A 27,039-nucleotide genomic window follows, 5' to 3' on the forward strand; every position below is an offset into this window, starting at 1 on the left:
CCTGGGTCTCCAATCGCCTGGACCTCACAGCCTGACGTTCAGAGAGTAGCACAGGACCCTAGTCGTGACTGCACTCAGTCCCCTGGCGGGCTCTGGGACCAAGGCGGGGGGGGGGGGGGGGGGACAAGGAAATGGAGGGAGGAGGTGGGGGAAGAAAGGAGAAGGGAGAAGGGCCCGAGCGCCTCCCCAAGTGCGCACCCCACTCTGCCCCCGCAGTCGTGCCGGCGTATGAAATCCTGGATGCTCAGCAGCGGGCCTCTGAATGCCACCCGGGCATTGCTGGACTTGAACCTCAAAGTTGTGACTGTGGGGAGCGTTGCCTCTCACGGATTCCCCTCCCCCAACTACTGGCCTTGCACTAAACCTGACGCAGCCGCGGGAGGAGCGCCCTCCCGGGGGAGGCCTGCACGTCTGGAGCCCCAGGATTCCAATCTAAAAACTTTTAAAAAGCACCCGGGGTCGACGGTAGGCTTTCAAAGATTCTCTTTTAATTCTCTCTTGCAGTGTCCTGTTTCCACGCCCAGTGGCTGAGGTCCCGGGACAATTCCTCAATCTCTGAGAGGGTTTTGCACAAAACAAAAAACAAAAAAACAAAAAGCAGGGCTCGTCCGGGATTTGAACCCGGGACCTCTCGCACCCTAAGCGAGAATCATACCCCTAGACCAACGAGCCACAGGGACGCGTGCCTCCGGCTCTGTTTATGACTTCGTGGCGACCCGGGGGTTGGGACAGGCGGGACCAGGGAAGTGACGCGAGAAGGAGCTTCGGATTTCAGACCCGCGGGGAAGGGCTGAGTTCAGAAGCGGGTGGGCGGGCCCCTCACGCCCCCCCAATCCGCCTCAGCGCTGACGCAGTAAGGAGCCCGAGGCCACGTAGACGGTCCGTGCGTCCCGGCGCCTCCCTGAAGTCACTTTGCAGACATTCCTCGTGGCCAGGAGCACCCTGGCGACACCTTGGGGCAAAAGCCAGCGCGGGGCTCCCGGTAGGAGGGGCAGCTTTGCGTGTCTTTCGATTCTAGGTCAGTGGGACACGTTGCGGGGAGGCGCAGCCCCCGGTGTCCGTACGACTTCCTAAACTCCTCCTGCAGAGTTTTATGGCCCAAACCAAGAAAACAAGCCGCCCAACGTGGGGCTCGAACCCACGACCCTGAGATTAAGAGTCTCATGCTCTACCGACTGAGCTAGCCGGGCGCCCATTGGCCGTGGCTCTAGATGCTAAAGTGATCTGAAGTTGATGGGAACCAGGTAAAGTAATGAATTGGACCTGAGCACCAGGGACGGTTCAGTAGCCAAAACCCCCGGGCCCCACAGAAATTCCCCACTGCAGCAAGGGTGCTGCCAGCCCAGGACTTCCCTCCCGTCCTCCGGGCCTCTAGGTGGGGAACCCGCCTGGGCCCTGTGCCCGCCGAGGCCGACCTGGCGTCAGGCCCAGGAGGAGCAGCCCCCGCAGCTGGGTGAGGGGGCCGGAGCCAGCGACGGAGAGAAAGCCTAAGCCAGGATGTACCACAGTTAGTTTAAACACTGACCCCTTGACAGACATCTGGATTATTTCCAGGGTTTTTTGAGGTGTTTTTTTTTGGGGGGGGGGGTGGCTGTTACAAACATGTAACACCCAAAAAATACCCAAAGGTGCAATCGAGGTCATATGGTAGTTATCTGTTTCCCTTTTAAAGACACTGCCACATTGTTTCCTAGCGTGGCCGGGCCGTTTTCCTTCCCCATCAGCAGTGTATGAGTGGCCCAGTTTCTCCAACAAAATGTTCAATAGAAAGAGTGGCAGCATCCTTGTATGTCCAATCTCAAAGACAATATTGCCAGGGATTCACTATCAAGTATGAAGTTTGCCGTAGTATTTTGTAGATAATTTTGGTGATTATGGGTGTTATCTCCTCTTGCTAGTTTGCTAAGAATTTGTTTAAATATTTATTTATTTGGCGGGGGGGGGGGGGGGGGGAGGGATGAGCAGGAGAGGGTAGAAAGAGGGGGAGAGAGAATCCCAAGCAGGCTCTGCACTGTCAGGGTAGAGCCCCAAGCAACATTTAAACCCACCAACCAAGAGATCTCGACCTGAGCCAAAATCAAGAGTGATACACCTAACTCACTGAGCCGCCCCTCCTAAGAATTTTAAAAGTCATAAATGGAAGTTAGATTTTATTGAATACTTTTCCTTGAATTTGTTGCATACATCAGATTTGTCTAATGTCAAATAAACTTCGCGTTCCCTAGGATAAACTCAACTTGGCCATGGAATATTATCCTTCTTATATGTCATAAGATTTGGCTTGCTAGTATTTTGTTTCAGAATTTACATCCATTTCCATGAGATTATAGATTATGTGCTTTTAAAATTCTTTCTCGTGCTGTGTAGTTTTCATATCAGAGTTGTGCTGGCCTCGTAAAATGTGTTGTGGGATTCTGTCTTCTATTCTGTGAAAGATTTTGTGTGAGATTAAAATTTAGTTTCTTGAATGTTTGGTAGCATGCCCCCACTGAAGCCATCTGAGTCAATAATTTTCTTTGGAGGATAATTTTTGACCATTGATTCATTTTCTCTATTAATTTAAAGGCCATTTATATTTTTATTCCATTTTGATCCCATTAAGGCATGTTTGTTGTTGTTTGTTTTTTAAGAAGACTTTCTGCCCAGCACAGAGCCCAACACGGGGCTTGAACTCACAACCCTGAGATCAAGACCTCAGCTGAATCAAGAGTCACATGCTTTAATTGACTGAGCCACTCAGGCACAAGGCATGCTTTTTAATTCAAAGGATTATGTATTTTTCTAAATTTTCACAAAGCTGTTTAGCATATGCTTTTAAGTTATGTAATGACTGTGAAGTCATTCTTATCCCTGATATGGGTTGTGTGTCTTCTTCCTTTATTTTGTAATCAGTTTTTGCAAAGTTTTATCAATAACTGTTTTTTTTTTCAAGATCTGCTTCAGGATTTGTCATTAATCTCTATAGTATGCTTGTTTTCTAGTTCACTGATTTCCTATCTTATTATTTTTTCCCTTGTTCTAACTTCTTTGGGTTTATTTTTGCTGTTCTTTTTCTAACTTCTTGACATTAGTATTCAAACTTTCTTTTCTATTACATGCATCTAAGACTATCAACCTCTGCTTTAGCTAGGTCTTACAGGTTTTGGTATACAGTATTTTCACCATCATTTATTTCAAAGTATGTATTTCTTCGAACTTTCTTTGTAATTTGTTCTTTAATCATGGAACTTCTAAAGTGTGTTGCTTAATCTGTAATCATATTGGGATTTTTTTGGGTTTTGTGGTATATATTTTGACCTATTTTTCATTTACTATTTCTGCACCTTTTTAAGCTGTTAGATACATCTATTGAATTTTGTTTCACTTTTTATGTATTTTTATTTTTAGAGGAATTTACATCTTTTTCAATCTTCTAGAGCATTTTACATAGCTTCTGTTCTCAAAGATATTTTAATTAGTCTTCCATTAGTTTATGCATAGTAAGATTAGTTGTATTATGATCTGTGTCTTCCAATCTTAGCATCTGAAATCTTGGCAATTTTATTTCCATTGCTTGTTGTTCACTGGTTGTTGCTCATGGTGCCTTATTTCCTTGTTGTTCTTGTTTGTTTTGTGACTTGCCCATTTCCCTTCTAAATTTCTTGATGTATGGAATTCTGTGAGACCTAGAATAAAAGTGTGTCTGCACAGAAAATTGTTGTTGATTTCAGCCAGGGGCTCAAGGACTTACCATTCATGGGTCACTTTAAATTAAATCTTCTACTTGAGGGTTTTGTGTTTTTTTCCCCAATCGGACCTCAAGTACACAGAATTGGATTGTTCATGATCCTTGGTTCATAGTGCGCTCTCAAACTCACCATCCTCAACAAAAAGGAAGACGGTGCCACTAACAGTTGTCCAACACCACGGTCCTCTCCACCACCGCATTCTTTTGCTTCCTTCTCTCCGGTGTAACATCCTTCGGATCCTCTAAGAGGCAGAAGGTCCTGGCACACCATGGCACTCTTGTTTCCACACATGCTGAAGGCATCTGCTGGGAACTTGCAACTCCACAGAAGTGCTTTCCCTGGGCCCCGGAGCCCGACGACGAGCAGGGAAAGGCTGGAGGAGTTCATCCCTGTCCCCTGAGTCCCACTTTCCTTTCGGGTCCGGTACTGGGAGGAAAGGTGCCTTCCCCACTGAGGGAGTGTTTCATAGGAATTTGGCACCTGGAGCATCCCCGCCTCAAGCTTCTGCAGAACAGCTTCCACCCTTGTAGAGCTCTTGAACGTGGTCGGTCGGGCTTAGTCACACGTGCAACATACTATTCTCTAATACAGTTTTAAAGTGTTAACATCTGTTTGACCTTTTAGCTGATGGGGCAACGAGTGAGTTCACGGTCTCAGACCAATACGCCCACTATTCTTCAAATGCTTAGGTTTTCAAGCTTCGTCGTGTTGGCAGGACCCGGTCCGTTTCTCACGCTGCGAAGGCGACCCCCATCCACACACAGCCGGAGCTGCAGAAAAGTGGGGAGGGGACCCGGCTGGGGCAGGGACCAAGGCAGGGACCAGGGCAGGGGCTGCGGGGAGAGCCCCAGGAGGCCACGCCCACGTGTGGGGGGAAGGGCTCGGCGTCTGGGGGTCCCTCCGGCCACGCTGCAAATACCAGAAGTCCATGGCCAGTCCTCAAGCTCCCGCACTCCTGAGCCCGGGACCGCGCTGGGGCCCCGCCTGGCCGCGCCAAAGGCGTCCTGGTGCACAGGAAGGAAGGACATCTTTCTCCCACCCCGGTGCCTCCAATTCCGACCGACAAAGCAGCATTTAGAGACATGGCTCTATCAACGCTTTGGCGACTGGGCCCCAATTAAATTTTAAAGGCAGCGGTGGGTGGCACTGAGCCAGCTTGAGGCCTTTTTAAGCTTCCCTCCCCCGGTGGAGCCTGGCGCGGGATTGGGGGTGGGGGTCTCGGGCCAGCTCTCCGATCCACGGGGAGACAAAAAGAAGGGCTCGTCCGGGATTTGAACCCGGGACCTCTCGCACCCTAAGCGAGAATCATACCCCTAGACCAACGAGCCCTGCTGCAGCTCGTGTCCAATCTCCTCTTTGTGACCGATAGGGCGTCCGGGGCCGGAACGGCGGAGCAGCGCGGGGAGGGGAATCGGTTTCAGATCCGTGGAGAAGGGCTAGAGGTTGGGATCCACGGCCGTGGAGGGAACCTAACACTCCCTGCGCCCATAAAGTGGGGAGCGGTTCCTGCGTGCCCGCAACAAGGTGGCCTCCGCCGATTCCGCTCGCGCTCCGCCCCTGGCGCGCAAGGGCGGCCAGCCGGGCAGGGGGTCCGTGCGTCCCCGCGCCGCCCTGTGGTCACTCTGCAGGAGCTCCTCCCGGCTGCTCTCCCCTCTCCCGCCCCTGGCAAGATCAAACCAAGACATCGAGTTTCCGACGTGGAGCCTATAACCCACGAAGCTGACTAAACCAGGTGGCCAGCGACCTTCCTGCCCTACGGTGACCTCGGCCCGGAAGGGCTGGCCCCTGGAGGGGGGTGGATCAGACCATCAACCAGACCCCGCACCGGGGCGGCTCAGGGATGCCCTCCCCGGCTCAGCAGGGGCGGGAGGAGGGTCTTCAGGTCCTCAGGTGGTGGGGAGGATGAGGACACCGCCCTCGGGGCAAAAGGACTGCGTCCAGGGATCGGGGGTCGGGTTCCCAGCACTCTGCTGTCTCTGTGTCCCTCCCCGTGTCCAGGCGCGACCCACCCCCCGAGGACCCGGCAGATCTGGGCTAGCGGGTTCGCTTTGTGCTGTCTGACCACCTAACCACCACCCCTCCCCATCCATGGCGCGCATTTCCTTGAGCTGTCATCTGGGCAAGCCCGGGGGAATGAAATTCTGCCCACGGAATCCAGGGTGTCGCTCCCTCTCTCCCTTCCTCCCTCCCCCCCCCCAAAAAAAAATCAAGTTAAGGGTAGGACTCACCTGAGACTCCAGCGGGGATCATCTGTACCCCCAGAAGAACCAACGATGCACTTTGCCTTACTTTAGATAACCTCTTACTTCCCGGAGTGGTCTCCTTTAACCTCGGTGCCGCGGATTCCCAGCCACGCGAGATACAGACCATGTGCGTCTCACGGCTCCCTAGGTCCCACGCGGACTGTGCCACCAGGAGCCTCAGCCTGGTGGGTGCCGTCTCCGCTGAAAACGCGGACGGGGAAAACGGAGGGGGGCTCGTCCGGGATTTGAACCCGGGACCTCTCGCACCCAAAGCGAGAATCATACCCCTAGACCAACGAGCCACCACGACACGTCTCTCCCTCCTTGTTCTGCCGCTGACGCACGCGGAAGCGCTGAAATCATCCCGATAGCTCAGTTGTCAGCGCGTGCACCTGTGAAGCCGGCCCTGTGGGTTCGCGGGTTCGCAGCCTCTGTCAGATTTCGGACCGAGGGTTAGTTCTAGGCTCATCAACGGTCCACGAGCGGCCCCAGCGGAAGGAAGACCGAACCGCGCGGCCTCTCCCCAACCCACCGCTTCCCAGCTACGCAGCTGATCGCGGCAGCGCGCAGGGCAGGGCTCGTCTCCGGCCCAGGCTTGCATCCAGCGAAGGAAAGAGAGAGAACTGCAGCTGTGCCCAGGGTGGACTGCGAGGGACACAGCTCACCCGCAGTTGGTCGCAAACCGGGACCGATGCTCTGCCTCCAATCAGCGGCGCCTGTCTTCCTGGGCTGGAGCGCTCTACATTGGCCGCGGACGGGAGTGGGCGGGGAAAGACGCAACAGATACTGGAACTCACAAACTACTGATCATTGGGGCCCCTTCTCAGGGGCGGGGAAACAGGCCTGACCCCTCGATTCCTCATTCCCTTGAAATACTTGGCTGAGGGGCGCCTGGGTGGCGCAGTCGGTTAAGCGTCCGACTTCAGCCAGGTCACGATCTCGCGGTCCGTGAGTTCGAGCCCCGCGTCAGGCTCTGGGCTGATGGCTCGGAGCCTGGAGCCTGTTTCCGATTCTGTGTCTCCCTCTCTCTCTGCCCCTCCCCCGTTCATGCTTTGTCTCTCTCTGTCCCAAAAATAAAAATGTTGAAAAAAAAAAAAATTTAAAAAAAAAAGAAATACTTGGCTGAACTCTGACACTGAGTTCGGGCCTTGGGATCCAGCTCCTTCGCAGGGAGTGGGGCAGAGCCAGGGTCTGCCAATTTGGGACAAGAGACTGTTCAGGTTCCTGCCCAAAGGGGTCAGGAGGAGTGTGAAATGGGAAAGCGGAAGAGGCCGGAAAAGAGAGAACTAAGAGGGGCCTCAGAAAGAAAACCTGGGCTTCCACCAGCCGGGAGTTGCCCGGTTCAGTCAGGAAGGAGGACTGGGGCCGGCAAGCAAACTTGAAGCTGGGACAGGAGTTAATGTCTCAGGGCAGTGTTCTAAACACTTAACAAAAACAAAAACAAAGTTAAGTAAGTTAATATCCCAAACAAATCTTTGAGTCATGAGCTGGGATTATCCCCACTTCACAGCTGGATCAACTGAGGTCCTTGAGACGCTGGGTTTCGGGGGCCCAGATCTGTGGGGCTCAGATGGAAAATAGTGGAGCCTAGTCCTGTAGCTCTCCTGCAGCCCTAAAAGAACAGCCCAGAATGTGTGTTCTGCACGTTTCACATCTAGGGGAAGGCTCAAGGCCCCAGCCCACAAGCCAAGGAAAATCCCCCCACACACACACACAGGATCTCTCCAGAAAGCACAGAGTTCCCCTGAGGCTGAGGCTGGGGGTACAGTGAGTACCAACTTGCTAATAGTTTCCCAGCGACAGGAGGGCTGTGAACAGGGTCTCCTAGACACTGGGAGGGGTCCCTGCAGGGAAGCACTGCCAGCTGGAGTAAGGAAGGCAGGCACAGAGGGAGTAGAGCCACCTGCAATTGGGTGGGGAGAGCAGAAAGCCCCAAAAATAGGCCCCTGTCACTGGGGTCAGGTTTAATTCTAAACGTGTCTGTTCCTTATTCCCTCTGCTGTCTTCACCATCACCTGGGCTCCTGGCTTTCTCTGCCCATCCCTGCAGGGCCAGGGTGTCCCAAAGGGCTACTGAGGGCAGGGGAGGCATCTCACTCCTGGGGGTCTGAATCGAATGTGTCTGGAAAGTGCCGGGAGGCCACATCTTGGCGTATCATCTGGGTTATTCTCTTTTATGGGTTCCAGGTTGGTCTGGGCCTCACAACAGATAGATGGTAAGATTTGTTCAAGCTGGGAGCCCACAATGTCTAGGTGAAGGCCTCACTTACACCCACAGGTCCAGGGCTTTAAAAGGCGGACCCAAGGTGGACTTCCGGCCATGTCCCTGGGATAAGAGCCTCAGCTCATCCTCCTCAAGGACAGCAGACTGAGTGGGGAGAAGAGTTGAGTCTGAAAGGAAGGAGAACCGTAAGCAGGGGGACCAGGGAGGATCCTCGGCCCCTTCACCTAGTTCCCACACTGTGGAGGCCTCCGGGATCGGTGTCCCCTTCCTGCCCGACCCCGTGCCCACTCCCCTTCTCTGGAGACGGATCATCTCTTGTTCTGGGTTCCCAGGTGCACAGATCTGATGCTTCCCCCTCCACTACCCCCATATGGGCCTACCCTGCAGTCTGACAACCTCATCACCCACCCCTGGAGAAGGTGGAGGATGTGAGAGTCATCTGGGATGAGGGGTGGAGAAGGCCCCACGGACTGATCCTGACTGACCCAAAGCCGACTCACGCCTGTGAGTGACGCAGGGGGACCCAGTCCGTAGGGGAAAGGACCTAGACCCCACCTATAGGGACCTGACCCTGTAGGCTTGGCTCTGCCTTTCTAGGCTTAAGCCACCACCGCCCCTAAAAAATAAAACTCTGGGGCGCCTGGGTGGCGCAGTCGGTTAAGCGTCCGACTTCAGCCAGGTCACGATCTCGCGGTCCGTGAGTTCGAGCCCCGCGTCGGGCTCTGGGCTGATGGCTCAGAGCCTGGAGCCTGCTTCTGATTCTGTGTCTCCCTCTCTCTCTGCCCCTCCCCCGTTCATGCTCTGTCTCTCTCTGTCCCAAAAAAAAAAAATAAAAATAAAAAAAAAATAAAACTCTAAAGATAAAGAGCGTCAGAATGTCTCCCTTGAGGGTAAAGGTTACACCCACGAACCACATTCTCTTGTCATAGAATGAGCAGCCAGAGGTTTGTTTTCTCAGGAAGATCTCAGGGTGGGGATTAGGAGTTGTTGAAAAGCCTGCTGAAGGCCAAAAGGCACAACCGCCCAACGTGGGGCTCGAACCCACGACCCTGAGATTAAGAGTCTCATGCTCTACCGACTGAGCTAGCCGGGCGACAGGAACCTCCCCTGGGTGCTCTGTCCTTTGTATTGAAGCCTCTGGTGACTTGGCTGCAGCGGTTCTGGGAGTGCGGTGGGGGGGAAACGGAGGAGCCGCCCCTCCAGGCCTGGGGACGAGGTCCCACTCTTTGAACGTGAAACGACCCGCTGAAGCCCCCGCGGTGAAGGAAACCGAGCCACCTCCTGCGACCTCAGGTGGCAAGGCTTGGGATCTGGGCTCGCGGAGTCCGCAGGCCCGGCGCCCAGAATCCGGGGGAGCTGCGGCCGCCTCTCCGGCAGCAGGGTCTTGGGTCCGAGTCCCGAGGGCGTTGTCGGAGGACAGGGACCTGCGCGGGTCCGAGTGCGAGTGCGGAGGGTCCCGGCTCTCGCCCCACCTGGTTCCTTGTCCTCAGGTCCCGGGGTCCTTCCCAGTGGGGCCCCTCTGCACGACGCGGAGTGAGGGACACTTCTCCCCAGCAGGAGAAAACCGCAGCCACCACCTGTCCTATCTGTGCTCGCACTATAAAAGCGAGACACCTTCCCGGCTTCTTGCCCTCCACCCCCACCCCCACCCCCCGGAACCAGCAGAATCTGGACACTCGGGGACGCCCAAGGCTTCGGCGCAGGGCCGCTCGTCCCCCAAACAAGCACCGTACCTCAAACCAAAGAACGAAGACGACGGGTCGGGCCCTTAGGGACTCTGATCGCCCACCTCGCCGCAGGGGAAGGGACCCGAGGGATGGTCCCCCCAAGTGTCCCCCGATACCACAAAGGGGAGGAGGGATTCGGCTCGGACCTCTGCGGTCCATTCCCGAGACGCACGCGCGGGGACGCTTCCCTCGGCCGCCCGGCCCCCACCTTCGCCCCCGCGAGGCGCGGCGGGGACTCGGGCGGCTGCGGAGCTGGGGCGGCACCGGGACCCGACGGGACGGGGCACAGGGGCGGGGGTGGTGCCAGGACTCCCCGCCCGCTCGCGGCCCGAAACTAAGAAGCCGCGCAGCAACATGCGGGGGACGGACGTCGCCCTGAACGCGGGGCCTCCGGCAGCATCGGGGCGCGGGCACCTCCACGGGTCTCGCGCGCCGACGCTGCCCGAAGCCCGGCGTTCAGAGACCCGTGGAGGTGCCCGCGCGCCCGCCCGGAGTGAGGAAGGGGGCGGTGCTGGCCAGGGAGCCTGCACCCCAGGGGCACGCCCCGGTGGCCTAATGGAGAAGGCACTGGCCTCCTAAGCCAGGGATTGTGGGTTCGAGTCCCACCCGGGGTAGGGTGGTCGTGTTTTTGACATTCCTGCGCTGGGGTGGTTTCTGTGGCCAGACTGTTGTCAGCCACCCCTGGGAGCGGCACCTCCTAGGACCCCGAGGTCGGGGCACGGGTGTTTCCTTTAATACCCGTGAAGGTGAGGAAAGAAGGGACTGGAACTAGCTGGGGGGCGAGTGAGGGGTGTCTCACAGAGCGGAAAGCACACCTGCGCTCAGCTGGTTTGGGTGCTGATGGGTGGGGCTGAGGGCAGAACTTTTTCTGGGCCACCACCCATTAGCCCTTTGGTTAAATTCCTCTAGCTTTCCTGGTAAGGGGGTGAGGGTGGTCCTGATCCCTGGAACCTGTGTGCGGGGTGGCTCTTCTTAGCATTTGGCGGGGTTTGGGGGGAAGGAACAGATTAAATGGAGAGCTGAGAAAGTCCCATGGACCATACCTGGCAGATGGTCCCAATCTGGACCCACATGCAAAAAAAGACAGAAACATCTAGAAGAGAACGATCACACATACCTTCAAATACTGAACCCTCCGGGGTCCGGGAATAACAATCCCAAGAGCAGAATCCTAGTCTCCCTTCCCCCAAACCCCACAATTCCTGGAGGAGGGGGATCCACGGGGGGGGGGGGGCTCTCTTCCTGGAGAAACATGACAACCTGCCCCGGGGGGTGGTGTGGGGGGGGGGGGTTCCTTCCTCCAACGGCCTTGCCTGTTGGACCAGGACCAGGCTCTAGTGTCCCCTAGCGGAGCTGAGTCCCTAAATCTCACCGATGGGGTGGGGTGGGGCCATGGATGCCCAAGTCCTAAAGATGCAGATGTCCACTGCAGGGCAGGACCCCGACGGTGGCAAGGAGCAAGAGGGGGAAATGATATTTGATATTTGATATTTTGATATTTCAAAAGAAGCCTGGAGTGAGTCATCCCGAGAGAAATCAAGGCTGGAACTCACACTTATCGTCCAGTTAATATGACTTATTTAAATCAAGTGTGAGAGTGGGAGAGCCTTTGTCTTTTCTTCACCTCGGGCCTGGGGACCGAGGTGGCCACAAACCAGCCACAGAGCCCATCCATGAAGTGGATCCGAGTCCACAGCCCGAATGTCAGCACGTGCTCCAACCCTGTTCGCCCCCCTCACCGGACCCCCCCCACCCCCCCCCACCACCCCCACCACCCCCCCCACCCCCCCGGCAGCTCCAGGCCAGGCTCCGCGCATCTCTGTCCGCACCAGCCGCGGGTGGCCGATTTCCTTATCCCTTGTCGGCGATGATGGGCGTGGGGGAGGTGCCGGATAGGAGGTCCTAGAGCCACCTGTCCGTAAACCCAGACCTTTAAGGCTGCACAGAGTGCGCTCTGTGCCTGGAGGGGTCGATCCCAGGACGGGCCACGCCCCACTCAGGGCCTGACTCAACCGGGACATTTTGGCGCCTCCCGAAGTCCTCTGATGGACTGGGGCTGGGGGTGGGGGGAGGCTGCTGAAGTTTCCTGGCTAGGCTCAGTAAAACCCTTAGTTTCAAGACTGTAGAACTGAGCCCCACCTTGGACGTCAGATTTGCAGGGACGGTGCTGCTGATCAGCCGACGTTAAAGTTGATCAGCCCCCCTCCCCCCACTGCGGATGCTGACACCTTACATTTGGTGCTTCTGTGATCGATTGGATCCCCCTCCTGTGCGTGCCCCCGGCTAGAGAGGGCCTTCTGCTTTCCCCTCCACACCGCCAAGACCCTCACAGCTGGCTGAGGCCAGAAACGTTCACGTGGGCCTCTGCCCTTGGTTCATTTTATCCTGAACAAAGCCTACATTTTGAGAAATCTGACCCGGGAGAGGCTGCACGAGGGGGACCGCACCGGCCCGGCAGTGCCACGAAAGCTGGCAGGATTTTGCATCCTCCCTGAAGATAGGGAGCACCGCTCTTGCTGGCCGTCAATTAGGTCCTCACGTCAAATAAATCCGGAGAGGAGCTGGGGGGCAGGGGCGCGGTGTGTGTGGCTTCTGCCATTGGCTGATTTTCTCAGCGATTCCCTAGGATTCCCGGCAATAAATGGGCCCAGCGTTGACACTGCGGATCTTTGTGCGGCTGCCTGGAACTGAGAACCCTTTCTGAGACGGGGGGACCTTTCTGAATTGGGGGAAATGGAATGGGCTGTGGCTAATGAGCCCAGGACCAAGGCCAGAGTGGAGCTCCCAACCCAGACTGGGAGAGGGCTCTGTGCTTTGCCAAGTAAGCTAGCCAACACTGGGAACTTTCCGTGGTTCTCCAGGTCCAGGAGGAACCTCAAGCCCTCCGGGAAAGCAAAGTCCCGGAGTCAGACTCAAACCCAATACTTAGCCTTTAGCAAAGCCTAACCAGGGGACCAATTGTGTTTATGGGTGTTGAGGACACCTGCCTTCTGTGGACCCCAACACTGAGTGTCTGGACCCCTGTTTGCTGTGGTTTTCATCCCTGGAGGGACTATGAAGTACCATGATACTAGCTGTAAAGAAAAACCCTTGACTGTAGGCCAAGTCAGATTCCACCTACCTAACTGTAAAAGCAAGACCCCAGGGGTGCTTGGCTGGCTCAGTCCATGGAGCATGGGACTCTTGATCTCGGGGTCATGAGTTCAAACTCCATGTTGGGTGTGGTGTGCTTAAAAAAAATAAAATCTGGGGCGCCTGGGTGGCTCAGTCGGTTGAGCGTCCGACTTTGGCTCAGGTCAGGATCCCACGGTTTGTGAGTTCAAGCCCCGTGTCGGGCTCTGTGCTCACAGCTCTGAGCCTGGATCCTGCTTCGGATTCTTTGTCTCCCTCGCTCTCTGCCCCTCCTCCACTCACATTCTGTCTGTCTCTCTCAAAAATAAATAAGTATTAAAAAATTAAAGAGAGAGAGAGACAGGTGAGAGACGGGTTCCATCTTGTTCCATAGAACATGCCTGTGGGGGTTCCAAAGGTGCCAGGATAGAATTCAACTAGCCTGGAGTTTCTGCGCTGTGAGGAAGGCCAAGCCACATGCACAAGTCACGTGTAGAGGTCCCATTCCACAGTCCCAGCTGATCTGTTCATATAACAGCCGTGTGAGTAAGGGGCCTCCAGATGCTATTAGACAGAAAGTTGTCCCAGACAAGCCCCAATTTAACAGATACAGGTTATGCCTGCCCTTCCCTGTTGAATTCCTGACCCACAGAATTGATAAGTATAAAACCATATTGTTTTCACGCCACTAAGTTTGGCATTGTTACACAGTGACAACAGCTGTCAAATGGTAACTATTAAAATCAAAGGCGGCAAACATTCAGTAGAAGAATTTGGGGGCCGCCGGGGTGGTTCAGTCTTAACCGAGCCTGGAGCCTGCTTGGGATTCTGTCTCCCTATCTCTCTGCTCCTCCCCTGTTCCCATTCTGTCTCTCCGTCTCTCTCAAAAATAAATAAACATAGGGGCACCTGGGTGGCTCAGCCGGCTCAGCGACCAGCTTCGGCTCAGGTCATGGTCTCAGGGTTTGTGAGTTCAAGCCACCGTATCGGGCTCTGTGCTGACAGCTTAGCATTCTGTGTCTCTCTGTCTCTCTGCCCCTCCCCCACTCATGCTCTGTCTCTCTCTGCCTCGGAAATAAACATAAAAAAAAACTTTTTTAAAGGTATAAATAAAGATCAGAAGTAATTAAGTGATACTGCCATTATTCACAGATGATGTGCCTGGATATGCAGAAAATTCTGTAAATTAGAAATGACACGAGTTTCACAATGTTACTGGATCCAAGACTGATACGTAAAAATTGGTTGTATTTCATACATATCTGCAAAAAATCACGCATTCTATCCAAAGGGATGCAATTTACGATAGTTTCAACAACATCAAATACGTAGCAAAACTTCTAATGAAAGATATGCAAGACGTATCTCAGAAAAATATAAAACGCTACTGTGAGAAGTTAAAGAAGACCTTAATAAGTGAGGGGACATATCATGTTTATGAGTTGAAAGACTCAATATCGTAATGGTGTCAAATGACCTGGAAATGCCCTACGGAATCAAGGCTGTACCAGTCAAACGCCCCATCGCTATTTCTGTGTAAACTGACAAGCTGATTCTCACACTCACATGGAAGTGCAAAGGGCCAGTGGTCACCAAAACATATTTGAGAGAGTCACACGCCTGGATATCAAGACTTACCCATAAAAGCTAAACTGGTTTGGGCACGAGAGTAAACAGACCGAGGTACGAAGCAGCGAAGTCTTAGAACCACATACACTCAGACTCTTGATTTGTGAAAAAAGTGGGCGCCACGAACCAGGGGAGGAAAGGACGGTCGTTTAAATAAATCGTTCTGAATCAGAACTGTTCCCATTTCACAGATGGGGAAAACAGCGTCTGCATGGCCGAGTGTCTCGTCCAGGGCCCAGAACCCAGGCGGGGAGGGAGGGCCACCCCCGGCTACGGTGCCGAAACCGGAAGGGAACGTTTTTTACCACCAACAGGTCGATCCGCATTTGGAGCTAGGACCTCTGCGTCCCACAATGAGAGTCAGGCCTCTGGCCCAGCGTGGTGCGTTATTGCCGGCCACAAATAGGAGCCACGCCTGCCACTTAAAATGTTCTAGTGGCACACGAAAACGCACAACAGTAAGTAAAAAGAAATAGGTAAAATTGATGGCGATAATATATTTTACAGAACCTAATATATCCAAAATGTCACTGCAACACTCGGTAAGATCGCTTACTTTCCTTGAGACAAGTCAGCGCATCTCAGGCGGGCCAGCTGGAGGAAACAGGTGTCCCGCGGGGGTGGCAGAGAGGAGAGCAGCTGGGCTGGCCACCAAGTGGACTGGCCGACCGCGCCCCCCTCCCCGCCCCAGCCTGTAGCCCGAAGCCCCGCCGCTCTCCCCCACAACCCCCAAGAGCACGAGCGGCCCAGCCCCGTCAGGTCGCCCGGGAAGGGCCTGAGCGGAGCGCAACACGCTTCCTGAGCTCCATATTCCCCTTGTAAAAGGGTAGAAAGCAGAGGCGCGCGCCCTGGGCTCGTCCGGGATTTGAACCCGGGACCTCTCGCACCCGAAGCGAGAATCATACCCCTAGACCAACGAGCCTCGCGCGCACGGGAGCTTGCCTGAGCTTCGCACACAACTGTTCGCGTCGCGCGTGACCCCGGCTCAATCCCAGGCTGGCTGAGCGGCGCCGTCCCAGGAGGACGGCTCGGCTGATCCCCCGGATCAGGGGCCGATTCCTGCCCCCAGGGGAGTGGGGAGCATACTGTGGGGGAGGGGAGGACGAGGGGCTCGGGTGAGCCGGAGGGCCCGTGCGGCCAGAGCACTCGCTCTGCAGGGGACCCCGAGGCTTCAGGCGGCCTCGGCGGTGGGGGCTATGGAGGCTGGCTGGGGGGCAGACAAGAGGAAGGGGACCGGCACCAAGTAGGCCTGGTCCCGTAACACGGTGTCGAGGAGGAGGAAGAGGCGAAGGAGGAGGTGACCGGTCCATTTTATGCGCTCAGCGCCAGGGAAGCCAGTCTGGGCGCGGGAGAAGGGAGTGCCCGCAGCGGACCCCGCTTCTCGCTGCTGATCCTTAAGCCCCGCGGGGTGGGCGACGGCCCCCTTTGGGAACTTCCCGCAGTTCGGGGCGAATCGTTTCGGTGGCAAAGGCAAACCAAGGCAGGGTGAAGAGTTTCGGATCTGCTAGCTTGACTAATTCAGTGAGATGCGGGACGCAGGGGCTGTCCCTCCTTGTCTGGTATCTGCCACGGGTGACTTAGGGCAGGGGTGGTGCCAGAGTCAGGTGAGGAGGTGGGTAGGAGTTTGGACGCACTGTTGGCTGGTTTGCCTACGAAAGGCCTGTTGGCAGGCAAATTGTTTCCTCTCTCTGGGAATTAGCCCTGGGTGGAGGGGTTTCGCCTCAGCCGGCAGGGCCCCCAAGAGGTCAAACCGTCATAAAATACAGAAACCAGAAACCCTGATTAATACAGGCGTGAATTGAATCCGGGCGTTTTTACCAACATTTCTGAAGACCACGTGTCTGTTCTTGGTCATTCCCTCAACATGATTAACTACTTCGATCGATCTTGAACATAAAACCAACCCTGCATTCCTGGAATAAATCTAGCCCAGCCCTCATTTCACCGCTCCAGTCTTTTTAAAAGAGGTAAGGAAATGATGGTCCTTTCTTCCCAGGACATGCCCAGATACCCAGGCTGGCTAATTTGAGACGGGGAGGGGGCGGCGGCACTGACCTCTAGCTCTGCAAGTCTCAGAGGCCAAGGACACAAGTGACCCCCGAGTTCCATTCCCCATGTGCTCCTGTGACACAGGGTCATGCAAGTGTCCTCCCTGGTGAGTTCCAGGTAGAGACTGTGCTGGGGGCAGGCGGTCACACAAAGGGAACTTGATGTGCAGCAAATAAGGAGATCATGGGGAATACTTTCCAAAGCTGTTGACTCCCCAAGTGGGGGTGAGCGGGGTTTCTTTTGTTTAGGGTTCGGATGACTACTCAGAATGGGAGTTTTGTCCTCGAAAGTAGAGGCAGGGGGGGCGTAAGTTTGTGTAGGAGTACCCAGAAAATATGCGTGTCCTGCGTTCCGCTAACGAAGCTTGTGCTCCTCGGCGAAGAGTGTAACATTCTAACAAAGCACAGGTAAATGCCAGTGTCGCCAGGGTCCATCTGCACAGTGGGAGGCAGTGAAGCTCAAACTGGTCTAGCCTGGCCGCCAGGGTCCATCTGCACAGGTCATACCTTGGCTGGGGACGGCTCCTTTGGGTATTTTAGAGGGACTGCGCATGCCGCCTGGGTAGTGTGAGACAGAGAACCTAAAGGGACCCCGTGAAGAACTGCCTTTTTTTTTGTTGCTCCTTTTTCCGCTTCCGTTCACGCTACGTCCCACACCCCTGCCTCACACACACCTCACGGGGACAGATGATGTATGTCCTCCTGGTAAAGGTCAAGGGATTAATGGTTCCTTTGGAGTCTTCCAGCAAAACGGATGACATCTAAGGAGTGACGGGGCGGGAGTCGTCCTGAACGTTTTCCAAGACCACCGACTCATCAAGACCCCTGGCTCAGAGCAGGGACTTAAGGGGAACAGCTAACCCCTCTCTGTTCCTGGATGCCTCGGAAGACACGTGCACCGAACCGCCACCCTCAGCAAAAACCGCGTCTGTACGTCTTCAACAAACTGCGCCCACTTCCTCTCCACTCGCGCCTGATTTCTCTGTTGCATGAGGCCCAGGACCCTCTTGGCTGGCTGGTCCTGTGGGACCCCTCTGGGTCCACCTGCCGGTAATCAGCTACACTCGCACACATGGACACGCCCGGCTGTCCACACCCCAGGTGCCACGGCAAGGACCACCGCCCGAACGGCGAGGAGGTTAGGACTGAGCCAAACTTGGCTTCTAGAGCCCTGATCTTTCTTTCAAAGGCAGTGGATCAAGAGTTCGGTGCTCTGTCCCCTGAGTTCGCCGGGGACTGTGGAGCAGAGCGGAGGTGTTCTGTCCGCGCTGATCCAGCTTCTGCCAAGCGAAGCCCCTCTCCCTTCTCTGAACATCCCAGCTGCGCGGCCACCTTGGACACCAGCTACCCTGGGACTGGGCCTCCTGGGGTGGAGGAGGAAGTTCCAAGACTTGCGCTAAAGGAAGGGCTCAGGGTTTCTTCTCCCAGTCTAGGGATAAGCAGACAGACCCTCCTGGGTGCAAAAACTCCTGTTTCCTCCTTCCCCCACCCCCCGCCCCCCACCCCGTGGACTCTGTTCTATGACCCTAAGCCTGAGGGCTGGTGTGGCACTCTCACCTCCATAGCCCCAGCCCCTCCCCCGTCTCTCCATCCCATCCCCACCACCTAGTGTCCTGGAAAAGCCAGGCGCTTATCCTTGGTCCCAGCTGGGAAGGACTCCCCTCGGTCTATGAGTGAAACTCAAGGCAATTTTCACAGGATTGAATTCCTGGCTCTTGTAAGGGAATCGGGGGGAGGAGAGAACTGTAGCCCGTGGATCTCTCATGAACTCAGAAGCCCGGGGTCAGGAGGCGAGGGACTTCACTCCTTTATCCTGAATTCACATCGGCACCCACTCTGGGAAAGTCCAGGGCGTCAGATGCGAGGACCACATCCACCCCAGGGGTCCAGACAACTGGGCAGTCCTGGTGTCCTCAAAAGAGTTAGGAAACATGCTCAGAGTGTGCTGTGTGAGATCACGGAACTGCAGGAATGACTCCCCTGAGCTATGCTACTCCTGCCACGTCTCCATGGACTAGATACACATTTAAATCCCAAAATGCAAAAGCAACTCAGTCCACAATCTCTGTTAGAAGAGACTAGACCTAGAGGCAGAGACCTGAGCAACTCTAAGGCGTCCCCTTCTCCCGTCCAGTCTTCCCGCAGCTCCAAATCCAGCACAAGAATGTGGTCTTTGGGTCCCCCTGAGAGTCAGACCCTGAAACGTGAGTTGTGGTAACTGCTCACTCTTAGGGGTGGGAAAGCGTTCATTTTCTTCGCCCAGGCTTGTAAAACGCGCGCCCAACGTGGGGCTCGAACCCACGACCCTGAGATTAAGAGTCTCATGCTCTACCGACTGAGCTAGCCGGGCATGGCACCTGCCGGCTCCTTCAAAGGAAAAGGGAGGCTGCGCTGGGGCAAGACGGCCTCCCCCTCACCGCAGCCCCGCCCCTGTGACCAGTGCTTCCTCCCACACGATTCCTCTGTTCCAGCCCGAAACTGACCGAGAACCTCAGAATTGAAAGGAGCAAGGGGGGGGGGGGCAGTGGAACCCGAAATTCAAGGCCGCGGGCAGGGATCGGGGACACTCTGACCCAAAAGGACAAACAGAAGGAGGCCCAGGGGGCCCGGCAGCGCTGGGAAGCCGGTGCCACGCAGGCACCGAGTCCCTGAAACCCCACGGTCGCTCGGCCCCGGGAGGCAGCACGCAGGCCTCAGCAGTGCCAACCTGCCTCCTTCCCTCCCAGCTCTGGGATGGGAACCGAGGCTCCCCCCAGCCCTCCCGCCCTCCGTCCCTCGGGACCCTGTTGCAGACTGGGAGCACGGGATCGTGGAGGTCAAGGTCACTGGTGTTAAGTGGGAAAAGATGGCCTGGAGGATGAGTCCGCTGCGCCTGCGAGCGCTCGGGGTCCAAATCCCCGACCGGTCTCTTTCAAATTCTCAACGTCTCCCCCTGCCCCCACGCCGCGTCCCCTCCACCGCGTCCCACACCTCGCTTTAGGGCTGGCGGCGCGGCGTGGACGGGGAGACCCAGAGAACCCGCCGCAGGACTGGAGGGGGACCCCCAGCGCCCCGGGGGCCCTGCGCAAGGTCGGGTCGGGCCACCTTCTTCCTCTCCGGTCGGTTTCTAGAATCGTCGCCCATCCAGAAGGGAAGATGAGCGCGGCGCCTCGAGGCCCCGCGCGTCCGCCCAGCCCAGGGATGCGTCCGCGGGACGGTGCCCGGCGCCGGGGCAAAGGGGAGCTTCGTGAGACCCAGAGTCCCGCAGGGGCTTTGGGGGTTGAGGCCAGAAGAGGGCGGGCTTGGCCGAGGACAAGAGCCTCTGGGTCTGCCCCGACCCTAGTCCCCCTTTCCGCAAACAGCCCGGGCTGGGGGGTTCGAGGCGGGAGGCCCTAGTCTCGGGTTTGAGTTCCCCCGGGAACGCCCCACGCGGTCCTGGAGCTGGCCACAGTCCAAGGCGGGAGGGAGGTCCTGGTGACAGAGGCTCGGGGGGGGGGGGGGGGAATTGACCCCTGAGCCTCTAAGACCCGTAGTGTCGAACCTCACGGCTCTCTGGACGGTGACCCAATCCTCTTTCCTTGCGGTAGGCATCTGAGACACTACAGCAGCTGAAGGAGGGGGAAGCCAGGGGACAGAATTAACAAGACAGGGCAGGGCCAATTTGGCTCGTTGGTCTAGGGGTATGATTCTCGCTTTGGGTGCGAGAGGTCCCGGGTTCAAATCCCGGACGAGCCCGTGTCTCTGCTGTCTTTTTGTTTTTTTTTTTCTTTCCTTCTCCAGATGGTCAGGTTGTTGCTGAAAAAGGGACCAAAGTCCACTCAGGGCCAGGAAGGAGCAGGGACCCAGAGACCCATCAGTCCACATGACAGTGACTAAAAGACCTTCCAGACTTCAGAGCTGGCCTGGACCTGCACTCACTCTCTGCTTAGGCTGTCCTTGTGTCCTCTGCTGTGCCCAGCACTGGGGGCCCCTTGGGGGGACCCGTCTGAAAACAAGGTCCAGAGTTAGCATCCCAGACTCCAGGTATGAGGGCATACTCCTCCCTGGCCAAGGGAAACCGAGTCAGTGCGTCAGGCAAGCGAGGGAGAGAAGTTAGAGCCACCATGGATCACCAACCAAAGGGACTTTTTTTGGCCTAAGGATGTTTGTCTTGCTTTAGATGTGAGGTCTCAGATTCAATCCAGGAGGCCTTTCTGAGGTAGGCAGTGTGGGGCCTGGCTGTGCTGTCTTTTCAGACCAAGAGGGAGGGATACCCCCGGCCGACCTGGGGTCTTGAGCCCTCAGTGTTGCGGATGGTTGAAAGGCTGGGCTGGGTCAAGGCACCACTCAGTCATAGACAGGACCCTCAAGTGGGACTGGGCTCAGGGTACAGCCACTTCCAAAACAATCACCCCCAAAACTCCGCCCCGAGGAGCCACCAGCATGAGTTCCCTGTGACGCCAGCGACTTCTGCCCCTAAAGCACCCAAAGGTGGTGCTTCGGGCTTGAGTCTGCGATGTGCGGAGGCACCTTTAGAGTATGTAAAAATGTCCAGGGATATTTAAAAGTTTTGAGGGAAACATCAATCCTCAACATCCATCAGACACCGCACTCTCTGAACACTGACTTTGAACTTCTGACGATTCTATATTTTTGCAACGTTGGATTTCCCACAGTATCTGCGCGAGCAGGGCAAGAGAATCAGTGTGGAATAGGAACCGTGCGAGGCAGTACGCAATCTCATCCCAAGGTTGGAGAAGCCGTACACGGCCCGCCCACTGCACATATCCCAGTAAAAAAGAATTATTATTTAATAAGAAGATAGGGCGGATGAACATAAGGGAAGGGAAACCAAAATAATATCAAACAGGGAGGGGGACTCTTTCCATAATTTGGCGATTGTTGAGAGCCTAAATGTCCATCAACTGATGAATGGATAAAGAAATTGTGGTTTATATACACAATGGAATACTACGTGGCAATGAGAAAGAATGAAATATGGCCTTTTGTAGCAACGTGGATGGAACTGGAGAGTGTGATGCTAAGTGAAATAAGCCATACAGAGAAAGACAGATACCATATGGTTTCACTCTTATGTGGATCCTGAGAAACGTAACAGAAACACATGGGGGAGGGGAAGGGAAAAAAAAAAAAAAAAGAGGTTAGAGTGGGAGAGAGCCAAAGCATAAGAGACTGTTAAAAACTGAGAACAAACTGAGGGTTGATGGGGGGTGGGAGGGAGGGCAGGGTGGGCGATGGGTATTGAGGAGGGCACCTTTTGGGATGAGCACTGGGTGTTGTATGGAAACCAATTTGACAGTAAATTTCATATATTAAAAAATAAAAAAAATAAAAAAAATAAAAAAAAAAAAACAGGGAGGGGGACAAAACAGAAGGGACTCATAAATATGGAGAACAAACTGAGGGTTATGGGGGGGGGGGTGGAGGGGGTGGGGGGGTGGAGGGGGTGGGGGGGGTGGAGGGGGTGGGGGGCTGTGGGAGGGGGGGATGGGCTAAATGGGGGAGGGGCACTGAGGAATCTACTCCTGAAATCACTGTTGCACTATATGCTAACTAATTTGGATGTAAATTTTTAAAAAATAAAAAATAAGGGGCGCCTGGGTGGCGCAGTCGGTTAAGCGTCCGACTTCAGCCAGGTCACGATCTCGCGGTCCGTGAGTTCGAGCCCCGCGTCAGGCTCTGGGCTGATGGCTCGGAGCCTGGAGCCTGTTTCCGATTCTGTGTCTCCCTCTCTCTCAGACCCTCCCCCGTTCATGCTCTGTCTCTCTCTGTCTCAAAAATAAATAAACGTTAAAAAAAAAAAAATTAAAAAAAATAAAAAATAAAATTAAAAAAAGTAAAAAGAAAATGGGGTGTCGGGCTGGCTCAATGGGTAGAGCATCTGACTCCTGATCTTGGGGTTGTTAGAAAACTAAAAGGAACATAAAATTTTTTGGTAAAAAAAAAGAGTGTTGAATGGTGTCCCCCGACTACCGAGGCCACCCAGAACCTCAGGAGGTAGGGTCTTTGCACATATAAGTAGATACAGTGAGATCCTGGAGTAGGGTGGGCCCTGACCCAATGACAGGTGTCTTTATAAAAAGATTATATGAGGACACAGAGGCCCGTGGAGGGAAGAACGCCATGTGACAGTGGAGGCACAGACCGCAGTGATGAGTCTAGAAGCCAAAGTTGGCCAGAGCACCAGAAGCTGGAAGAGGCGAGGAGGGGTTCTTCCCTGGAGCCTTTAAAGAGAGTGGGAAAAATGGCCAGCTGGCACCCTGACTTTAGACTCTGGTCTCCAGAAGCGTGAGAAAATATATTTCTGTTGCTTTAAATCGCTCAGATTGTGGTAACTTCTTACGGCGGCCACGGGAAGCTAATAGAGACACTGAGTTGGTAAGAATTTTTTCCAAGAAGCGACGAAGGTGTATGCACCTAAGTCCCTAATAAACTGAGTTTCTTTTTCCCCTAAGAACACCAGGAAAGATTACTGAGACTAAGAGTGCCCTGAGTGAGAAATAGAGGGGGCTTCTGGCAGATCCCAGGGTCCAGAGGAGGGGTGTCTCCCAGCGTAACCTGGGTCCCCACCACAAAAGAAAGAAAACACAGTCCTGTCAAACACTTAGCAGGGTCTTTTCACGAGCCTAAACCGTTGCAAGAGAACACAAGAAAGTCAGCTGATGGGAAGCACATACCCTCCTTCTCCCTCTTCCCCAAAATAGAAAACGAAATGCCCCCTGTCTGTTTCCCTTTCATTGGGGAGAAGTGAAGGAAAGCTGACAGGCCACCAACCTCGGGGTGGGGGTGGGGGAGGGAAATTCTGCGCAGTCCCTCCTCAGGCACTGGAGTGGCCCCGATCAAGAGCCACCTCCTGGGAGCCCCACTCGGGACCTAGAGAGTCACCCCCAAACCCACACAGACACCGAGCTCTGGGTTTGCATCCTGTTCCCCAGTCAAATGTGATAGCGCAGGTCACTGTCGGGTTACTAATCTAAGAAAAGATATAGCTATGTGTCTTCTTGGGCCAGCATCCAGAAGCTGGCTGGTGGGCCCAAATATTTACATTGCTTCACAGGAGCACAGAGACCGTGCAAGGCTTCGGAGAGCCACGCAGCCACCTCCCTGGTAGCATCTACCTGAGATTGTTAAAAGCCTCTTTAAATGGCCGATCTGCGAAATACCTTCCCTGCGTTGAGTTGTCTTTTGGCCTCTTTATCAGGCAAAACGGCACGCCCGACGTGGGGCTCGAACCCACGACCCTGAGATTAAGAGTCTCATGCTCTACCGACTGAGCTAGCCGGGCAAGGACAAAAACTGGTCCCACCTCCCTGCTACTCAAAGTATTAAAGGCAGGTGCTACAAGTCGAGGCAAAAGCGCATCTTGCTTCGGGAGAGGCGGTGCGGGCATGGCTGCCCCCAGAGAAGGAGACTGCAGGGAGGTGGGCACCTAGGGCGTGAGGATACTACAAATAAGGAGAAGTAGGCGGCTACCAGGGGTGGCTCGTTGGTCTAGGGGTATGATTCTCGCTTAGGGTGCGAGAGGTCCCGGGTTCAAATCCCGGACGAGCCCCATCCTTTTCCTTCTCCTTTCTCAAATCCCCCCAGGGCCCTGTTGAAGTTCTGGGTCCCCAGCCCAGAGCCACCTGCAGGAACAAATGCCACCTGACGTACCGTCGCTCCCGCGGCCAGAGAGTTCTGAACTTGAGCTCGACATCGAATTGGGGGCCTACAGAGAGAGATGTCCAGGAGCAGCCGCGCCACACAGACGTGAGAGGCCACGGCTTCAGCCAGGGACTCGGCCCTTCACCGGCCTCCAGCCGCTCCTGCACTCCCAGGTGATTCTCTTCCCGGCCGCCAGGGGGAGCGCTGAGCCAGCACGGCGGCTGGGCTGGGTGGCCCGGGTCCTGCGCCCCCGGGAGTGGCAAGGGGACCCAGACCCGGCGGGGAAGCCCCGCCCCCAACTATGTTCCCGAGGAGCCAGACTCTGGCTGACGGCCAGCATTGCTTCTTGTGTTAATTACCAGTGCGGGCCCGGGGAGCCTCCGGGGACACCTCCCCCTCCAGCCCCCTCCCCCGCCTCCCTGCGGTCACCCTGCCCGAAAGGGAGCGTCTGGTGGCGGGCAGGGCCTGCCCAGAGCGCGCAGCTCTCGAAATGGACACTTTGACTTCAGCCCCGGGTTCCCCTCACCTCCCTTTTCCCTTCCTGGGACTTGAACAAAACCTGCAGGGCCCAGGACCCAGCAGCAGCCCCGGAAGCCTTGCTTTACTACAGCCTCTAACGTTGCTCCAGCCTTCTCTTTGTCTGGTGGGATGCCCCACCTCCCCCCAGCCAGGGGGTGACAGCAGAGGCCTGGTGGGGAGCCTAAACTCTCGCTCCTGCCCCGCAATAAGGACGCCCCACCTTGCGTGAACTGCGCCCCCCAGGCAGCAACAAGGTAGAATCATCTTTTCCCATGGGGGGGTGGGGGGGCGCGTTGTCGGAGGAGCCCGCCGAATCAGAAGATGTACATGAGATCTAGAGTTTCAAAACATAACACCAAACTTGTCCAAACATGACGGAGCTGCAGACCACTGGTCCTACTAGGAACCAGGAAAATCCCAACTTGAAGGAGAAAAGATGAGTGAAAGACAGGGACACAGATTCTGGAACCATCTGAAAAGGAGAGGTAGAAGGCAGCCATCCTAAAAATGCTGGAAGGAGCTATAAAGAACGCACGTGAAACAAAATTAAAACTTGGAAGTCTCAAAGATATAGAAGACATAAGGCATAACCGCATGGAAAACTTAGAGCTGAGAAATGTAATAGCTGAAAGACAATAGCGTAATGGTTGGGTGACAAACGAAGGAACGAGACGGAGGAAAGACTCACTGAACAGAAAGATAGAAAGGGAGGGAGGGAGGAAGGAGGGGGGGAAAGAGGGAAGGAAGGAGGGAGGAAGGGAGGGAGAGGAGGAAGGAAGGAAGGAAGGAAGGAAGGAAGGAAGGAAGGAAGGAAGGAAGAGGGAAGGAGGGAGGGAGGGAGGAAGGAAGGAAAAGAAGGAGCCTTAAGGTTTTGCTGGGATTTTAACAAAATATCTAATGGAGTCATTGGGGGCCCAAAAGAGAAGAAATATGGGGCTAAATGCATTAGAAGAAATAGCAACTCAAATTTATCTGTGTATTTTTCTTTTTTTTTTAATTTTTTTCCAACGTGTTTTATTTATTTTTGGGACAGAGAGAGACAGAGCATGAACGGGGGAGGGGCAGAGAGAGAGGGAGACACACAGAATCGGAAACAGGCTCCAGGCTCCGAGCCATCGGCCCAGAGCCCGACGCGGGGCTCGAACTCACGGACCGCGAGATCGTGACCTGGCTGAAGTCGGATGCTTAACCGACTGCGCCACCCAGGCGCCCCTGTGTATTTTTCATTCTTATTTCTAACTAGACTCCACACCCAACATGGGACTGGAACTCGCAACTCTAAGATCGAGAGCCACGTGCTTTACCAACTCACTTAGCCAGGTGTCCCTGTTTATGCCTTTTTTTAAGAACGGACTTTATTTTTTAGAGCAATTTCAGGTCCGCAGCAAAACTGAGCAGAAATACAGAATTCTCAAACCTCTCTGCCCCCTGCCCCACACAGCCTCCCCCATTTTTGTGTATTTTTAAAACCTGTCCTCCTCCACTTTTTAATTTTAAAGCACATACCGTATAGCCTCAACCATAAAAGCTTTTCGTTTTGGGGTGGGGAGCAAATACCTCTGCAAGTAAAGTCCTTTTGTTTTCAAATACCCTCAGTGCCTCGCACACACCCAACACCATTACACCATGCACTCCGTGTTCTGTCTTCCCCAGTCTGTGTGCCGGCTCCCTGCTGCCTCCTTCCTCCTGTCTACACTGGTGAGCTGTATTCAGGATGCGGGCCAGATCCGCACACGCAGTTGCAGTTGCGGTGTGGAGTCTGGAATCTCAGCGGATCCTCAGGAGAGTCACTGAGCCACCCCGACTCCAGAGTTTGGGGCGGGGGACGAGCAGAGAACTGCTGGGTCCTACTCCCAGCCTACTGTTTACCTAAAATTCCTCCTTGCTCTGGAGAGGGGGGTGCAGTGGGGGCTGCCCCAGCCCCAACCCACTTGGGGCTCAGGCATGCAGACACACTAGGACCGAACCTCTGCGTCCAGGGACACCTTGCTCTTGCCCCTGAAACCTGGAGACTGGATCCCGAGGCAGCGAGCGGGAGGCAGGCACCCTGGGGTCTCCCAACCCGCCCCCACCTGCAGCCGACCACGGTGGGGGGCAGATTCAGCAGCTCAGGGTTGCCCAAGGGCAGACCAAGAAGGTTTGGGGGCAAAATATATATATATATTTTTTTAATTTTTTAATAAAAATA

At 55.0% G+C, this 27,039-nt stretch overlaps 1 long non-coding RNA gene and 11 other non-coding genes across 12 annotated transcripts; 3 read left to right on the forward strand and 9 right to left on the reverse strand.

Moving 5' to 3' along the window:
- Window positions 1–600: 600 nt before the first annotated feature.
- TRNAP-AGG (transfer RNA proline (anticodon AGG)) lies at window positions 601–672 on the reverse strand. Its single transcript has one exon. It is a non-coding gene; the product is annotated as a tRNA-Pro (tRNA).
- Window positions 673–1,117: 445 nt separating this feature from the next.
- Window positions 1,118–1,190, reverse strand: TRNAK-CUU (transfer RNA lysine (anticodon CUU)). The gene has a single exon. It is a non-coding gene; the product is annotated as a tRNA-Lys (tRNA).
- Window positions 1,191–2,741: 1,551 nt separating this feature from the next.
- Window positions 2,742–6,962, reverse strand: LOC131501125 (uncharacterized). The gene is made up of 2 exons (XR_009256654.1): window positions 4,086–6,962; window positions 2,742–4,033 (listed from the first exon to the last, which is right to left on the reverse strand). It is a non-coding gene; the product is annotated as an uncharacterized LOC131501125 (long non-coding RNA).
- Window positions 4,985–5,056, reverse strand: TRNAP-AGG (transfer RNA proline (anticodon AGG)). The gene has a single exon. It is a non-coding gene; the product is annotated as a tRNA-Pro (tRNA).
- On the reverse strand, window positions 6,202–6,273 carry TRNAP-UGG (transfer RNA proline (anticodon UGG)). Its single transcript has one exon. It is a non-coding gene; the product is annotated as a tRNA-Pro (tRNA).
- Window positions 6,963–9,214: 2,252 nt separating the features above from the next.
- TRNAK-CUU (transfer RNA lysine (anticodon CUU)) lies at window positions 9,215–9,287 on the reverse strand. Its single transcript has one exon. It is a non-coding gene; the product is annotated as a tRNA-Lys (tRNA).
- A 1,175-nt stretch (window positions 9,288–10,462) lies between these two features.
- On the forward strand, window positions 10,463–10,535 carry TRNAR-CCU (transfer RNA arginine (anticodon CCU)). The gene has a single exon. It is a non-coding gene; the product is annotated as a tRNA-Arg (tRNA).
- Window positions 10,536–15,511: 4,976 nt separating this feature from the next.
- Window positions 15,512–15,583, reverse strand: TRNAP-CGG (transfer RNA proline (anticodon CGG)). Its single transcript has one exon. It is a non-coding gene; the product is annotated as a tRNA-Pro (tRNA).
- A 3,403-nt stretch (window positions 15,584–18,986) lies between these two features.
- On the reverse strand, window positions 18,987–19,059 carry TRNAK-CUU (transfer RNA lysine (anticodon CUU)). Its single transcript has one exon. It is a non-coding gene; the product is annotated as a tRNA-Lys (tRNA).
- Window positions 19,060–20,351: 1,292 nt separating this feature from the next.
- On the forward strand, window positions 20,352–20,423 carry TRNAP-UGG (transfer RNA proline (anticodon UGG)). The gene has a single exon. It is a non-coding gene; the product is annotated as a tRNA-Pro (tRNA).
- A 3,477-nt stretch (window positions 20,424–23,900) lies between these two features.
- On the reverse strand, window positions 23,901–23,973 carry TRNAK-CUU (transfer RNA lysine (anticodon CUU)). The gene has a single exon. It is a non-coding gene; the product is annotated as a tRNA-Lys (tRNA).
- A 195-nt stretch (window positions 23,974–24,168) lies between these two features.
- TRNAP-AGG (transfer RNA proline (anticodon AGG)) lies at window positions 24,169–24,240 on the forward strand. Its single transcript has one exon. It is a non-coding gene; the product is annotated as a tRNA-Pro (tRNA).
- The last annotated feature ends 2,799 nt before the right edge of the window (window positions 24,241–27,039 follow it).

Source organism: Neofelis nebulosa, chromosome 18, assembly GCF_028018385.1.
Source record: "Neofelis nebulosa isolate mNeoNeb1 chromosome 18, mNeoNeb1.pri, whole genome shotgun sequence".
In the NCBI taxonomy this organism is placed as follows: domain Eukaryota; kingdom Metazoa; phylum Chordata; class Mammalia; order Carnivora; family Felidae; genus Neofelis; species Neofelis nebulosa.